Source organism: Phyllobates terribilis, unplaced genomic scaffold, assembly GCF_046119375.1.
Source record: "Phyllobates terribilis strain yellow unplaced genomic scaffold, ASM4611937v1 Scaffold_2__4_contigs__length_985480577, whole genome shotgun sequence".
NCBI lineage: Eukaryota > Metazoa > Chordata > Amphibia > Anura > Dendrobatidae > Phyllobates > Phyllobates terribilis.
The window spans coordinates 121,802,300-121,820,474 of record NW_027362762.1 but is presented as its reverse complement, the minus strand read 5'-3'; positions in this window follow the sequence as shown (position 1 = coordinate 121,820,474).

Sequence of the window (18,175 nt, the reverse complement as noted above, 5' to 3'; positions counted from 1 at the left end):
CAGTTCGAATTTCTTCTCTTTCTGTATCATGAAGAGATAATTCTGCTCTGTCTAAGAACTCTTCACCTTCCTTAATGATTTTCAAGGTAGTTAACCTCTCTTCTAGATATCGCAACTTTTCCTCCAACAGGGACACAAGCTTGCATTTCTGGCATGTGAAGTTTGGCTTTTCCACTGGCAAGTCTGTGAACATGTAGCAGGATATGCAGCTCACCAAATGGCTCCTGGACTCTTCCATGTTCTTTATTGTTAATGAAAACAGTGAAAAGCGCTCCAAAATATATAGATATAGGAACTCCAGTATACAGTGCATTGTGAAAGTATTTGGCCCCCTTGAACTTTTCTACCCTTTGCCACATTTCTGGCTTCAAACATAAAGATATAAAATTCTAATTTTTTTGGGAAGAATCAACAACAAGTGGGACACAATCGTGAAGTGGAATGAAATTTATTGGATATTTAAAAATTTTTTAACAAATTAAAAACTGAAAAATGGGGCATGCAATATTATTCAGCCCCTTTACTTTCAGTGCAGCAAACTGACTCCAGAAATTCAGCGAGCATCTCTGAATCATCCAATGTTGTCCTAAATAACTGGTAATGATAAATAGAATCCACCTGTGTGTAATCAAGTCTCCGACAAATGCACCTGCTCTGTGATAGTCTCAGGTTTCTATTTCATGTGCAGAGAGCATCATGAAGACCAAAGAACACACCAGGCAGGTCAGAGATACTGTTGTGGTGAAGTTTAAAGCCGGATTTGGATGCAAAAAGATTTCCCAAGTTTTAAACATCTCAAGGAGCACTGTGCAAGCGATCATATTGAAATGGAAGGAGTATCAGACCACTGCAAATCTACCAAGACCCGGCCGTCCCTCTAAACTTTCATCTCGAACAAGGAGAAGACTGATCAGAGATGCAGCCAAAAGGCCCATGATCACTCTGGATGAACTGCAGAGATCTACAGCTGAGGTGGGAAAGTCCGTCCATAGCACAACAATCAGTCGTACACTGCAAAAATCTGGTCTTTATGAAAGAGTGGCAGGAATAAAGCCATTTCTCAAAGATATTCATAAAAAGTCTGGTTTGAAGTTTGCCACAAGCAACCTGGGAGACACACCAAACATGTGGAATAAGGTGCTCTGGTCAGATGAAACCAAAATCGAACTTTTTGGCCACAATGCAAAACGATATGTTTGGCGTAAAAGCAACACAGCTCATCACCCTCAAAACACCATCCGCACTGTCAAACATGGTGGTGGCAGCATCATGGTTTGGGCCTGTTTTTATTCAGCAGGGACAGGGAAGATGGTTAAAATTGATGGAAAGATGGATTCAGCCAAATACAGTATCATTCTGGAAGAAAATTTGTTGGAGTCTGCAAAAGACCTGAGACTGGGACGGACATTTATCTTCCAACAAGACAATGATCCCACACATAAAGCAAAATCTACAATGGAATGGTTCAAAAATAAACGTATCCAGGTGTTAGAATGGCCAAGTCAAAGTCCAGACCTGAATCCAATAGAGAATCTGAGGAAAGAGCTGAAAACTGCTGTTCACAAACACACTCCATCCAACCTCAATGAGCTCGAGCTGTTTGCAAGGAAGAATGGGCAAGAATTTCAGCCTCTCGATGTGCAAAACTGATAGAGACATACCCCAAGCGACTTGCAGCTGTAATCATAGCAAAAGGTGGCGCTACAAAATATTAACTCAAGGGGGCCGAATAATATTGCATGCCCTGCTTTTCAGTTTTTAATTTGTTATAAAAGTTTAAAATAGCCAATAAATTTTGTTCCACTTCACGATTGTGTCCCACTTGTTGTTGATTCTTCCCAAAAAAATAGAATTTTATATCTTTATGTTTGAAGCCAGAAATGTGGCAAAAGGTAGAAAAGTTCAAGGGGGACAAATACTTTCACAATGCACTGTATATATATATATATATCCATCTGAACTAACATGCCTTCTGAGGACTAATTCAGCTGCATATATTCAGTGGTGATAGCAGGAGTTAGGCAGGCAGGGATTGTGACAGTGTATACAGCACAAGAGGGTCCATTGAACGTTCTGTCTGCTCCTGCTGATACAGATATCTATAGACATAGCCCCAGATATCAGGGGCAAGGGCTAATTTTTTTGTCTTAATCCTGATTATTTTCTAAAAAAAGTAATAGTGTCCAACATTTTACTGCTCCATTTGCATGTTAGCACTGCAGAATATAGCCAGATCTTTTCCATCATCAGACGTGATCCCATATTACAGCAATAAAAATTCAGAAATTTGTAGTGAACGTGGAAAATATTATTCTTCATTTACAATTTGTAGCAGTATGTCAGTAAAGTCATTCACACGTGGTCACTGTGAATAATAGGAAACTACAAGCCCGCTATTTAAAATCGTGGTTGTCCGTCAGACGTATCAAATATAACTGCGGTACAAATCCAGCCATTTATAGTGACTGTGGAAAATATTGTCCTCCATTTACAGTTTGTAGCAGTGTGTCAGTGAAGCTATTTACACGTGGTCGCTGTGAATAATAGGAAACTACAAGCCCGCTATTTAAAACTGTGGGCGTCCATCAGACGTATCACATATAACTGCGGTACAAATCCAGCCATTTGTAGCAACCGTGGAAAATATTGTCCTCCAGTTACAGTTTGCAGCAGTGTGTATTATCCTCCATTTAAAATAGGCAAGGCGCGTGGCAAGGGACGGGGAAAGGGATGTGATGGTGATGGTGCATGCAGAGGTCAAGGCTGAAGCAATAGGCAAGCTGAAATTGTGCCACAACAAACACCCACATCTTGTCGACTGACCCTACTGTCCCAATTACTAGGGGACCGCAGCACACCACTATTGAAACCAGAGCAGTGTCAAAAGGTTGTTGGTTGGATAGCAGACAATGCTTCCAGTTACTATGCCACCACCGCCACCACCCTGCCTTCCACACTGTCAAGTCTCAGTAGCTGTGAATCTGGACTGCATATTCCTCACCCTGATCCTCCTTCCTCCCACCATGCCGAGTGCCCGGAGACAACTGATCCCACACTTGGACACTTCGAAGAACTGTTAACTTTTCCATTTATAGATTCTTCGAGCCTCTCGCCTGGCCAGCTTGAAGCGGGGCAAGAGGAGATCGCATGTAGCGATGCCCAAATATTTGAGCAGCCACGGTCACACGGGGGGAGGGAGGCCTAGCACCACAACAGAAAGGAACAAGCAGTGTGGTGCCCACAGACACCAGGTGGGAAACCGTTCCCCGGAACACCAACACAATGGAAGTTGCGACTACACCTGTTAGGTCTTCCCGAGTCTGGTTCTTTTTTATAGACTCTGCAGATAACCCCAAAAAGGCCATTTGCACCATCTGGCAGGCCAACATCAGCAGGGGTAGCAAAACTAGCAGCCTGACCACCAACAGCATGCTCAGGCACATGATAGCAAAGCTCCCGACTAGGTGGGCCGAACGCCAGGGTCCAAAAACAGTGTCTGCGGGTGACACCACTGCTTGCTCTGCTGTTGTACGTGCACGCCAATCACCTGTTCATGGCTCATGCAAAGATGCAAAGATGAGCTGCACCTGTCATTGCACACTCGCAGCCACCACCATCAGCATCCACGTCCACGTCCTTGTCCCAGCGCAGCGTTCAGTTCTCCCTACTCCAGTCCCTGGAGCGCAAGCACAAATACGCAGCGAACGCCCCAGAGGCCACAATATTAAACTCACATTTCGCGAATGCTTGGGCTCAAAATGTTGCCTTTTAGGCTTGTGAAGACGGAAGCTTTCCCCAATCTGATGGCGGAAGCCATCCCTCAGTACTCGATCCCCAGCCGCCACTATTTCTCCCGATGTGCCGTCCCTGCATTACACAAGCACGTGTCCCAGAACATTACCCATGCCCTCAACAACGCAGTTACTGGGAAAGTCCATCTAACCACGGACACGTGGACAAGTGCTTGTGGTCAGGGTCGGTGCATCTCGCTGACGGCACACTGGGTTAACATAGTGGAAGCCAGGACCCAGTCGGACCTTGGGATGGCACACGTCCTCCCGACGCCGAGGATTTGGGATCCTGGGTCAATCGGGGTTGCCCCCACATTCTATAGTTCCTGCACCTCCTCTTCTTCAGCCTTCATCTCCGAAATGACCACATCAATCGGAAGCTGTAACCACTGCAGCACTGCCTCGGCCAAGCATCAACAGGCTGTGCTGAAGCTAATATGCTTAGGTGACAAACCGCACACCGCTGAAGAGTTGTGGACAGCTCTGAAAGAGCAGGCAGATCTGAACCTACAGCCAAGCATAGTGGTGTGTGACAATGGCCGGAACCTGTTGGCAGCTCTGAAGCGAGGCGAGCTCACACACGTACCATGCCTGGCCCATGAGCTCAACCTCGTGGTTAAGCGGCTTCTCAAAACCTACCTGGATCTGCTGGATTTGCTTGTCAAAGTACACCACGTGTGTGCCCATTTTAGAAAGTCAGCTACAACTTCTGCCACCCTTGCCGTGCTTCAGCAACGTTTGCAGTTTCCAGCTCACAGACTGGTGTACGATGTCCCCATGTCTTGGAACTTAATGTTGCATATGTTGGGAAGGATTTGTGAGCTGCACATAAGACAAGACCTCAGGAGTGGGCATGGATGTCAGACATCTGTGCCGTCCTCCAAAACTTTGAGGACTCCACCAAGATGGTGTGCGGCGTTGATGCCATAATTAGCATCACCATCCCGCTTTTCTGCCTTCTGAAATGATCGCTGCTCACAATTAAAGAGGAGGCATTGCAGGCGGAGCATGATGAGATGGAGCAAGGAACCATACAGGGTGATTCCCCATGGCCCAGCCTCATCTCTTCCCAACATGGATTGGGTGACAATGAGGAAGAGGAGGAGGAAGAATAGGAACTAGTTTTCTGCGCTATAGGCGGTACTACCCACACAACTGTCATACCGTCTGTTCAGCTTGGATGGTCTGTGGAGAGGGAAGAGGGAGATTAGGAGGAGAGCATGTTCAGTCATCCTCTTGGTGATGACACGAAAGTCTTGCCATGTCTAGCACACATGGCTGAGTTTATGTTACGCTGCCTTTCCCGTGACCATCGTGTTCTCCAAATTTGGGTGACAGTCATTACTGGTTGGTGACACTTCTAGACTCACGCTAATGAAGACCTTTCTATCTCTTATTCCCGCGGCGGACAGGTCTAATAAAATGGGGCAGTACCAGAAGGCCCTTGTTGCGGAATTATTAAAAAATTCTCATATGAAAACACTGGAGGCAGAGGTCACAGTTCCTTGGACCACCAAGGAATACAGGCGAGTGAGACACAAATACAATCCAGCAGAGGCAGGGGAACACTGTCAAAGGTCTGGGACAGTTTTCTCAGACCCTCCCATCGCACAGCCCCTGATGAGCGGGATTTTCTCACAAGGAGGGATAATTTTACGAAGATGCTGAAAGAGTACCCTGCCGACCGTGCCAACGTCCTACGTGATTCCTCTGTGCCTTATAATTGTTAGGTATCCAAGCTGGACATGTGGCATGAACTGGCTCTCTATGCCTTGAAGGTCCTGCCCTGCCGCTAACGTTTTGTCAGAGCAGGTTTTTAGTGCCGCTGGGGGAATTATAACTGATAGGAGCATCCGCCTGTCAACTAAAAATGATAATAGGCTGACTCATAAAAATGAACAAGGGCTGGATTGGGCCAGACTTCTCAACACCACCGAATGATAGCAGAGGAACATAAACTCAAATCCAGTGTCTTTTTTTTGGGAGGTCTATTCCCATGCACCTCTTCACACCCAGACATGGGTATACGCTTCCTGATTTTGTCTATTTGCTGTTGTCTTCCTCCTTCTCCTCATCCTCATCCTCCACCACCATATCACCTGGGTGACCGTGATGCAACACCCACATAATTTTTTTTAAGGTTGTTTATGATGCCCGTAGGAAATGTTTGTTATACACTATGTTCATGTATACCCCCCAGGGGTAAATGTTTTTCAGCCCATGCACTTAGTGCATGGCCATTACAAGTATGGGAGACCGGCTCCTTTAAAATGGGAATTTTTTTTAATGAGGCCCTCCTCTACGTCTCTTCCAAGGGGCATTGGAGTGCGTCCAAATTTTCGGCAGACCTTGCAGTCACTGCATACGCAAGAACAATATAGGAGGCCAGCTCCTTTACAATGGGAAGATTTTTTTATGAGGCCCTCCTCTACGTCTCTTCCAAGGGGCATTGGAGTGCGTCCAAGTTTTTGGCAGCTCTTAGTCACTGCATATGTAAGAACAGTATAGTAGATTCGCTCCTTTATAATGGGAACATTTTTTTTAATGAGGCCCTCCTCTACTTCTCTTCCAAGGGACATTGGAGTGCGTCTAAGTTTTTGGCAGCCCTTGCAGTCACTGCATACACAATAACTGTATAGAAATTCTGCTCCTTTCTAATGAGAACATGTTGTTACAGAGGCCCTCCTCTATGTGTCTTTAAATTGGTATTGAGGTTTTTCCTACATTTAGGCAGCCGTTGCAGTCACTGCATACGCAATAACTGTATAGTAGAACCCCTCCTTTCTAATTGGAACATGTCATTACTGAGGCCCACCTCTATGTGTCTTCAAATTTGTATTAGGGTATTTCACAAATTTAGGCAGCCCTTGCAGTCACTGCATGGGCATTACCACTATAGGAGACCCACTCCCTTATAATGGGAATTTTTTTTTTCTGAGGCCCTCATCTATGTCTCTTCAAAGGGGTATTGGGGTGCATCCAAATATTTGGCAGCCCTTGCAGTCACTGCATATGCAATAACAGTATAGGAGACCCACTCTTTAATAATGAAAACAACAAAGCATAGCCGGCTGATAGCCCTCTAACGATAGTGAGGGCCGACAGCTGGCCCTTTAAAAATAGTAAGGGCCGCCTGATGACCTTATGAAAATAGGCTTTGTGACTTTTCCTTCATAAATGAAACAGGATGTGTCTGATCATGTCTCACACACCACATGGGAAGATAAGGCAGTAAAATGTTAAAATGATATTTACTGGTAAATGTATTTTTTACCTTTGAAAGCAATGCAAAAGTGTAAAAACGCATAAAAAATGCTACGTGTGAACAAAGCCCAAGGTGTGGAGGATCATTTTTGTTTTTAGTTACTTATTTTCCCTTAAGTACAAGTCATTACCCTGGAAAGGATGTTTCTTAACATTTTTCTCAGGAAAATCCATTTTGGTTTCGTTTTTGTATGTATATTTTATTGTGAGCCCGTATAAGTGGGGTAATACTCTGACAAAATTGTTCACAGCAGTGACCAGGAAGTCAGAGATGCTTCCAGGGGTCTTCACCATGCTTAGGCCCCCTGCAGACCTCCGGGGGCCGCCGTAAAAATGCTTGAGTTTCCCATAGACTTACATTGGGCTCGTTGCTCGGGTTGAGCACTCGAGTATTCCAATTTGCTTGACTCGAGCAACGAGTACCCGAGCATTCTAGTGCTCGCTTATGACTATATAACACTGTTATCCATGGCCCCTTCCCTGGCTATAAATATCAGCCTGCAGCTGTCTGCCTAGCCTTTCCTGGTTAGATTTTATAAGGGGACCCTACTTCAATTTTTTTCTGGGGTCCCCCTGTATTCTAGCTTTTAAAGACTAAGCAAACAGCTGTTGGCTGTGATTAATAGCCAGGGAACATTTTTGGCTAATGGCCCCTTCTCTGGCTAGTAATATCAGTCCCCAGTGGTTGGCTTTCCCTCTGCTGGTTATGAAAATGACATGGAAGCCCACCCCATTTTTTTAAATTAAGGGTATGTGCCCACGATCCGGATGTAGCAGCACTTTGGACACAGCATATTTTTTCTGCATCCAAAACACTGCGTTCTATCGAACGCAGGTAAATCCGCATGTGTTCACTGAACCATGCTGATTTACCGCATTCAATACATTCTAATAATCAAATTTCTGTTGCGGAGACTAGCGACTCTGCAAGAGAAATTGACATGCTGGGGTCCTGAAAGATGTGCTGCATGTCAATGTCCGTGGGTGATCTGCAGCTTCAGATGCATGCTTAGTGGCCTCCACTATATAGTATCCGCTGCAGATTTTGACCGAGAATAAAACACTGAGAATAAAACACTTTATTTGAAATAAAACAGACACATTCTTTAATCATTTAAATTAACCAATATACTCACCCCAGGTCCGATGGTAATCCAGGGGTTAAAGCGATATCCCACGTTCTTTTTTCAAATATCTTTATTTAGCTCCAAAAAGCATTCATTGCTGTACAAAAATGCCTAAAAAACGCATAAAAAGATTGCATCAAAAACGCTCCAAAATCGCGTCAAAACGCACGTTTTTGCCACAGTGTTTTTGCTGCCAAGAGCTGCAGAAACCTTGCAGAAATTTCTGCAGTCAAATACTGAACGTGCACACATAGCCTTAAAGCCATCCCACCAGCGTTAAAGTGTAACATAATCGGGATGGTCCTAACCTCTAGTATTAAAAACGTACTACCCGACAAATGGGAAGCTATATAAATGTTATCTCCTGCTCGAAGAAAGGGAGGCCAAACCCTTACCTGCACTAAATGAGGAAACCTGAAACATCCGAAAAAAATTAACTGTAGTATAAGTTGGTATGCACACAAAATAGGAGCAAAATAATCGCAGATCTGAGCTGCCCAATAGAATAACACTGGTCTCAGTACTATGAGATGTTTTATAGCACTCAGCCGTGTTATACGGTCCTGTGTGCGAACCCTAATAGTGTAGAAGCAGGACACAGAAAAGTTAAAGCAGTATTCCCTTCTCTAAGAACCTATCCCAATATGTAGAAGGTGTAGTAGTAATATTAGCAAATACCTCCAATTAGAAATGTAGTAAAGTTCTTCTGATTCACTATGTCACTTACCTCATGTGCAAGGCATTGCAGTAGAGTTATCCATTGTTATGACCTCTCATGTAGTGACAGTTAATTGTTAGTGGTCAAAACCATGAATACTGAAACTACTGAAATGTCCTGCACATGGAGTAAGAGACATAGCTTATCAGAAAAACTATACTACATTTGTAACTGGAGGCATTTGCTAATATTATTATGGAAGATGGGAATACCTCTTTAACAGTTAGGTGGGAGTGTTTGGGAGTAAGAGAGAGTTAGTTCCTGGATACAGTGAGTCAGTAGGCCGCATAGTAATAAGTGTGTGAAAGGAAGAAGCAGAACAGTATATGGGGCCCATTATTCTTTATACAGCATTATATGGGGCTCATTATTCTTTATGGAGCATTATATGGGTTCCATTATTCTGCATAGAGCATTATATGGGGCTCATTATACTGTATGGAGCAATATATGGGGCTCATTATACTGTATGAAGCAGTATATAGGGCTCATTATTTTGTATGAAGCAGTAGTTGGGGCTCATTATACTGTATGGAGCATTATATGGGTCTCATTATACTGTATGGAGGACTATGTGGTGCCCATAATACTGTATGGAGGACTGTGTGGTGCCCATAATACTGTATCGAGGACTATACTGTCTGGTCTGCACTATGAGCTGTGAGGATTCGCTGGTTTCTGAGCTATTGTAGAATTTACAATAGATATCACTCATGTAATGGAAGAAGTAAGTGAAATCTTTGGCATTGTACTATATATATATTCTCTGCTGTATCTGTACATCATGAATCGTGGTATGTGTTAAAGGGGCCCACTGAGACTATTTTGCCAAAATGAAAATCTGGAGCCGGCCCTGACAGGTGTGGCATATCAAGATGCTGATTAGACAACATGATTATGGCACAGGTGTGTCTTAGGCTGGCCACAATAAAAGGCTACTGTATAATATATATATATATCGATTTATAAAATAAAAATTAAAACTATGGTTACTCTTTAACTATTGCTGGCAACTTCCTTTTAAGGTGAGATGACCAGTTAAGATTCCATCGCAATATTCCATCATGACATCACAGCTATTGTGACATCATAATTCCCCACCTCTACTTGTACTAGTGTTTACACCCCTAGAGTCACTTTGATACCCCGGTGTCATTGTTTTCAGTGTTTAGCTATTTAATTAGTGATATACTGACTGCGCATTTGATTGCAATGTCTGGAATTCCTCCAGACAAACTTGAGATGTTGGCACAACTCCAGGGTATTTTTACCACCTATAGCCCTGACATTGTGCTACCACTACCCGATGGCGTCCTCAGCTTCACTTACCGGCTGGTGAGGGAACTAGTAAAGGACTGCCTGACCAAATATCACCAAGGTCGTATTACTTCTGAATACCTTCAGCATTTACAGCAGAACATCAGGACATTAGTACAACAGGTAAATAGCAGGCAATCTGCACAAATTATTATTATTATTACTAGTATAATATCATTATTGGTATTATTATTATTATTATTATTATTATTATTAAAATGCCTAGTTGGTTACACTAACATAGTGGTATGATTGATATTAATACTTAGTACCAATAATTAATTTAGATTTTCTCCAATGTCAGGCATGGTCATATTTGTAATTGAGATCCCTATATTTGGAAGTGGGTGTAGGGATGTAGCATGTGCTGGCGTGATTCAGATGTCGGGGCTGGATCTCATTCCCAGTCTGGCTCTGGTCCTTCAGTAAAGATACTTTTTTAGCACCTGAATTCAGATTTCTTATAAATACATAATTAGGATTTTTATTGTGCATAATATATATTAATAATTTATCTTAGAGCATAAAAATTCCCCATTGACCAGTAGAGCAAAGTATCCATAGCTCTTTCTTATGTTCCAGTATCTGATGATCAGCCTATGGAATTGCCACCTTAACTATTGTTAGGTAATTTCCTTTTAATGTGAGATGTCACGCTAAGATTTCATCATGGAATCACTGCTATTATGACATCACCACAACCACTTACATACAAGTGTTTACACCCCTAGTGTCACAGTAATACCCCGGTGTCATTGTTTTCATTGTTTAGCTATGTAATTAGTGATAAACTGAATTACTTCTGAATATCTTGAGCATTTACAGCAGAATATCAGAATATTAGTACAGTAGATAAATAGCAGGCAATCTTTACAGACAGTATAAAAATAGTAATAATAATCTATAATAATAATGTAACAAAAGTTTGTTTACATTAAAATAGTTTTTTAGGTAGATTCCAATATAATATATACCCAAATACCTGGATATGTAGTATTTGTAGCTGCAGATAGGAGTAAAATGGTGACCCAAATGACGACCTCCGTTCTGCACTTTCCCTCATGATTTTCCTTTTCTATTTATTTCCATTTCTATAGGCTGAAGAAAAATCCTTAAGCGGAGAATTGGCCTTTTTTAAACAACTGGCCAAAGAAGTCCTGCATGTATTGGATCTTCCGGCCCACTCACTGGAGCGCCTGGTAAGGATCCACCATCTTCTATATCTCGTGTCCCTGTTGTCTGATCTTCTCCAGATTACCAGTCATATAGGAGAAGCTCAGATTTATGATGACAGAGGCCTCCCTGTCAGCTCCAGGCGGGCACAGGATATTTTATGACAGCCTGTCCCTGTGGCTCCATCCTCTGTGATGACAGTCTGTACTCAGCGATAGAGGGTTTTTTCTGAGTATGTCTTTCTTGATTATCACAATCTTCCTTCTTCTAAATGCTGCAAATCTGACAATAGAAGTTATTAGAGAACAGTTGTGTTTACAAGTCCTTTATATATGAATGTGGATTTACTGCAGGGATCGGCTGTGGATAGTCCGCTCAATACTGAAATTATCCAGCAAGTCCTACCTGCCCCTTATGTATGTATTAATTTAGTATTTGTGAAATGTTATACTAATAGTGCATATTATATCCATCAGGAAACATCAGAAGGTGACTCCAAAGAGGGGCAAGACCTATCTATCCCTGACCCTAATACCAGTCAGAGGGGGCTAAACCCTAATCTGATAGGAGGTAAGCCAATCATCTTTATTTTTTATATTCAAATATCGAGATATTTTTGAGAATGTCAGAGAATATGCAAATTTACTCTCCATCCTCTGCATGAGGCTCTTTAACCCCCTATAGACTATAATGGAGAGGGTGCATGTAATTCTGCTTCTCTCCTCTGGGCTCTTCTCAGCTCCAAAATGTAGAAAGAGTCTCATAGGTGTTCAGTTACGGAATTGTTTAAGATTTAATCAGATCCTGAACAATCCCACATTCATGGACCAGTATATCTATCTATGGATGTGCCATAAATGTATGTGCAGTACACCATATACCTAGTATTATATCATTTATAGAGGTCTTGTCATTTCCTTCATTATATGGATGTGTTATATAATAAGTACTGATATAGACTCTTGATGATTTTATCTTTATTTTAGAAACAACTGTTCCGGCAATTACTGATGGTGGAATATGTGAGACACCAGAGACCCACGAATCTACCAGTGTAAGTATCAGAGGAGACGTCTATGTATCATCAGATAACGGGGTATGAATTACACATGTAATATTATACCCCATATGACAATGTTCTTATGTAGATCAGACTTATTATATGTGTGATGACATTATTATTCCTGTCTCCTCTGTGTGATGTCCCTTATCATCTCCTGCAGTATATGTCTGTTTATGGAGGATATCCATAATGTCTGTGGAGGGTCCGGCTTGTATCACGTCTTCTACATCTGCTGCAGTGCGATCAGCAGGGACATAATACAGAGGAGAAACTTTTATTTTCCCACAGTTTCTATGTCTTAACATAATTTTTTATTATTTCTAGGCCGTGATCGGATCATTGAACTCGGGGAGAGATCCTTGTAAGTTCGACTATACACCAATCAAACTGATCAGCAGTGGATCTTTTGGGTGAGTTTTTTTTGGCATAATGTACATTTTTCCTAGGGCTCCTTATGAAAATGCCTCTATCTCTTTACCCTACTTGTACAATATTATCATAGAAAAATTATGAGTCAGCATCACTGTCCACATCTAATTGTGGCTATTCAGGTCAGTTAGGATATGACGGTTATCCATGATGTGACATGGACATGTGACATGGATCCATGAAATAACACTACGTAAATGATCACCTATGGGAGGTTCTTCTACCATCGGTGATCATTTACGTAGTGTTATTTCATGGATTCCTAGTGTTGGCCGTACATTTAGCTTTAACCACTAATACAGAAGACTATTTGATGAGGTTTATAGACACTTTCTTATAAATCTTATAAGTTATGGATTTTCTTCTTCTCCAGAGCCGTCCACTTAGTGCGTCACAGAGAGACAAACCAGACATTCGCTATGAAGAAACTGGACAAGCGGACTGTGAGTGATCCAGTAGTTATGGAAGCGGCCTTTCTAGAGAGGGACATCCTAACATTCTCCGATTGTCCCTTTGTGGCCTCCATGTTTTGCTCCTTTCCAACTAAACGTCATCTGTGCATGGTCATGGAATATGCACCAGGTAGGTCATATCCATCGTATCTATATCCAGCCCTGGTCTGGAGCACTTTCACAGAGAAATAAATAAGAGGCTTTGCAGATGAGGCCTGGCTCTGTCTTCTCGTATAGGGTCACTCTGCAGTATACAGTGTATGCTTTACATTGTACAGTATATCTCAAAAGTTTCCGCCTAATTCTCATTCACACTCATCAAGTGTAATTTACATTGTAACAAACCCTCTCCCTTTGCTTTCTGCTGTAGAAGGAGACTGTGGCAGTCTTATCAACAAACAAGGGCCTTTACCTGTCCCCTTGGCCCGTTTATACATTGCCGAAACAGTTCTCGCGGTGGAATACCTTCATAGCTATGGTGTGGTGCACAGAGACCTGAAGCCTGACAAGTAAGTGACCCTTGTAGTATAAAAAAGGAGAATACAATTAGAGATTGTCATAAAGTCCATAGGTTATTACTAGTGGCTAACACCATCTTTTTTTTTCACAGCCTCCTGATAACGGCAACTGGTCATATTAAAGTTAGCGATTTTGGCCTTTCCAAACTTGGCCTCATGAGACCAACATCAGAGATCTACAAGGCCCCAACTGGGGACATCACCAGGGAGTTCCGTAATAAAGAGGTTGGCTTTACTTCCAGGAACTTATTCTTTACTGATCTCATCTATTTCTCCTCTATTTTCTGATCTAGAAAACGTTCCAACTGATGTTATTTGTCACAACTATTTTCATTGATTATCAACTTATTCTTCTTTTGCTTTCCAGATTGCTGGCACCCCTTATTACATGGCCCCAGAAGTCATCTTACAGAATGGATATGGAAGGCCTGCTGACTGGTGGTCAGTTGGAGTCACCCTATATAAATTTCTTCTAGGATATGTACCATTTAATGGGAATTCCATATATGACACTTACTGCATTATTGTCCGTGGTAAGTAAAATAATCTAAATTCTATGTGATGTCATTGTTATTTGGTTAAATTGGTAAAAGGTTTTTTATAATTTTCTCTAATATTTGCTTTTTATATAACAGATGATGTAATTTGGGATTTTAATAATTCCGCTCCTCCACCTGAAGCTCGGGACCTCATCACTGAGTTGCTTAGAAAAAATCCAACATATAGACTTGGGACAGGTAATGTATATAATAGTATTAATAATGACTTATTACACCCCTGTGACCAAACAAACCATTAAGTTCATAACGATCAGCACTGAGGTTCTCTACTCTATCAGCTTGCTCATTCCCCATTCTTCATGCTATGTCTTTCAGTATGTTTCCTTCACTTTGGCTCTGTAACATCTTCATTTCAGATTAACATAAACTTTTCCGATATGGAGCCGGCTATCTGACAATGTCTATAACTCTATTTATTGTCTTCTTTTTCCAGGAGGAGCAAATGAGATTAAGATGCATCCATTCCTGCATGACTTAGACTTTGACAATCTTCTAAGTCAGAAGGCGCTGTTCGTTCCTGATCTTGAATCTGTAGAGGACACCAAATACTTTGAGAGTAAGTGGAATGAGACATCATCTGCAGAATACTGCTGTTTTCACATAAAATGAAAGACAAGACAATTAGTTTCCATAATTATTAGGAATAAAATGGCGACTGTCTGTGTTATACTAATGATCTTTGACAACACTTGTATTTTGTAGCTCGTACTTGGAGACACAAACATTCGGATTCATATAGGTGGGACATGATTACGGACATTGACTGGCCAGAAGGCAAAAACTTTGTTTCAACCTCCCAGAAGTTTTCTAAAGTAAGTTTGTGACAGATAAGATCCATAAAACCTATTATCAAAGATAACAGCCGGGGGAGTGAGAGGGGTTCACACAGATCCATAGATCATTTGTCAGGCATAATAGCTGGGGAAGGTGGAGGGGTCACAAATATCCCACCGCGCATACCAGTTTTTTCACAGATGACACCGGAGAAATCACACAGATCCCACCGCTGCCACTAGTTTGTCAGGGAGACGTAACCTCGCTGCCTCCAATCGTCAGGGCAATTGCACAATTGACTGACGAGTGAAGGCCAAGGCCGCGATTGCTTCCTCTACTAGGCCAGTTATTGGTGAACTCACAGTAAGCATATGGTATATACACCTCCGATTCCTACAAATAGAATATATATATATGCCTGGGTACGGTCACTGTCAACTCCAGAATAACAAAGGGAACTACTGGTTGCCACCACCAATCATACAGGCCAATTTTATGGAGGGAAGCACTCCAATTGGGAAAAGGGAACACTCTGACAGTGAACTATGTCTTCCAGAATGACAATGACAGACACCCCAATTCTGCTTTATATTAGATCAAGGTTACGCCCATATACCTCCCCTTGGTGAACTCATGTGGGGACTGGTTGTGGGATGTGCTAGGTCTTTCAGAATTTTATGAGATCCCTAACTTACTGGATATCTTCACCCCTGGAAGGTACCATTCAGTAGATATTGTCGTCATGCTTGTTATCGCGATTTTACGTGCCTACACAGATGAAACATGACATGGATGGCACCATCCATCAGGCTGATATTAAGTTGGAGGGGTTAGAATAGAATCACGGTGATGTGAGTGAATGCATTAAGTTTGTTCCTTTGATACAATGTGGAAAATATGTCTCCCATAAATACCGGATCAATGCAAACCCCATTATTCTTCACTGACTACTCTCTCCAAAATATCTCAGAACCGTGCTTTGATCAAAGGAATCTCTAGCCTGGAAAGGATACTTCTCCACCTCTCTGTAAACAAATCTCAATCTTTGTGTCTTTTTTACAGATTAAACCTCATATTGCAATTACCTGGTCAGTGCAGGAAGTCCATACTTCAATGGAGGTTGAAGTGTCAGCTCTCTCACTTCCCCAATTATAATTTGTTTCTCTCTTCCCCAGCTATAATTAATCCTATATCTTCAACTTGGGGGGGGATAACATTCTCTATTTGGAGATGTCTTTAGGGACTTTAATTTTTCTCTGACACCTATAATTAAAAGCTGTTTTATAATTAAATACATTTTATATTTTTTTTCTGTGTATTTTAGTTCTGTTCTACCAATACGAGGATGATAAACAATGAGGAACCCAAGTCACCTCCAGAGTATTCCCGAGACAGTGCAAAACACTCAGACATGTAAGTAGATTACACTAGTGAAATGGGTCACTAGATGGCACAGCAAACCGGGAATCAGCATTTTAGTATGGAATGAAGCACACTAGGATGTAAAAATGAACTGTTAATTGCTTGAAAAGATTAAATGTATATACAGCAGGTAATATGGTAGTTGTCCTCCAGAAGTTCTGCTTTACATGGAGGTACACACTTTGCATTCACGACTGCAGGCACATGTCTTGTGAGAAACGTTACAGTGATACAGCAAGTAGGAATGGGGCCCTCCATTTTTAGCTACCTTTCGCCCTCAGCTCACTTCCATGCACAAGTTGTGCCCAAGCCTTGCAAGCCAGGTATCTCTTTACTAATGTACCTGGGTCTAGCCTACACGCAGCCTCTGTCCATTTAAAACTCCAGTGCTGTCTCAGGGTTCCAACTAACCAAGGATATACCTTTGAACCTCCAGTCCTCTAGAAGCTAAGTCTCCAGTCTGCAGTTTCCATCCTTAACTTTCAAGGCACCCAGACTTGCCTGTGACATCCAACTACCACCTATGCATTCTTGAGCACGGCATCCCCTCCATGTTATCCAAATGTGCAGGTGTCCTTCCCTTTTGTATGGTTTTTACTTGTAATTTATGTTTTTCTTCCACCAAACAGGCAGAAAGAATCTTCTTCTAAATCTGATAGTGACAAGAAATGTTGCACTGCTAAAAACAGCACGTCAGAAGCGGGAGAACGTAGAAGAGGTAAGTGTGAACATAAGCTCCATGTTGTATGATGTCAGTCCATGGAAAGAAGTCATATGGAGCAGATGTTCTCTGTCCGTAGTGGGATTGTCACATGTATAATGACTGACAATGACCCCATAGCTCTGTATGGAAAAGATTCTTCTACTGTCCTCTCACAGTGACACTATAGTAGTATTCTCTAATATTGAGTCCCATTATTTACATTAGTTATGTCTCCTCTCATAGGTTCCATCTTCCGCCGTCTGATATCATCCTGCCGGCGTGGATTTTCCAGGGCTGCCCGCACCATCAGACAAAGCTGCATATTTGCAGGCTGTCAACAGGGCACCATAAACATCGCAAGGGCAGAAAAACACCACGTGTAGTGCCCTGAAGAGAGTGCAGCATGTCCACCATCAAAGCTGCACCTGTGTGGAAGGACTTCTTCTGACCAGAAAGAAACATCTGCAGAACAAGAAGGCCTCTCTAAGAACATCTCTTCATCCTTCCATGCAATTCTTAATTAAAAAAAATTCAAATTGATTAATATCCCTTTGCATTTAATGGAATGTTATTGACATTTATGGCATACGAGTGCTATACATCATATATGTCTGATGGGTGGGGTTACATACAGAAGAGTATTGCTTTCACGTTTGCCATTAAATGATCTAAACCTGGGCTAAAAGTGGAGGAGAGGACTAGTAATTCTGTGACATTTACAGAGTAACCGTCGTTTTGATTTTCTTTTCATTAATCAATAGTTCACATGAGAAAATAAAACATTTTGTTATTTATGTTATCAGAGAAATCTGTTTCATTCTCCACCTGGACTGATAATTCATTCTCAAAATTCTCAATTCACAG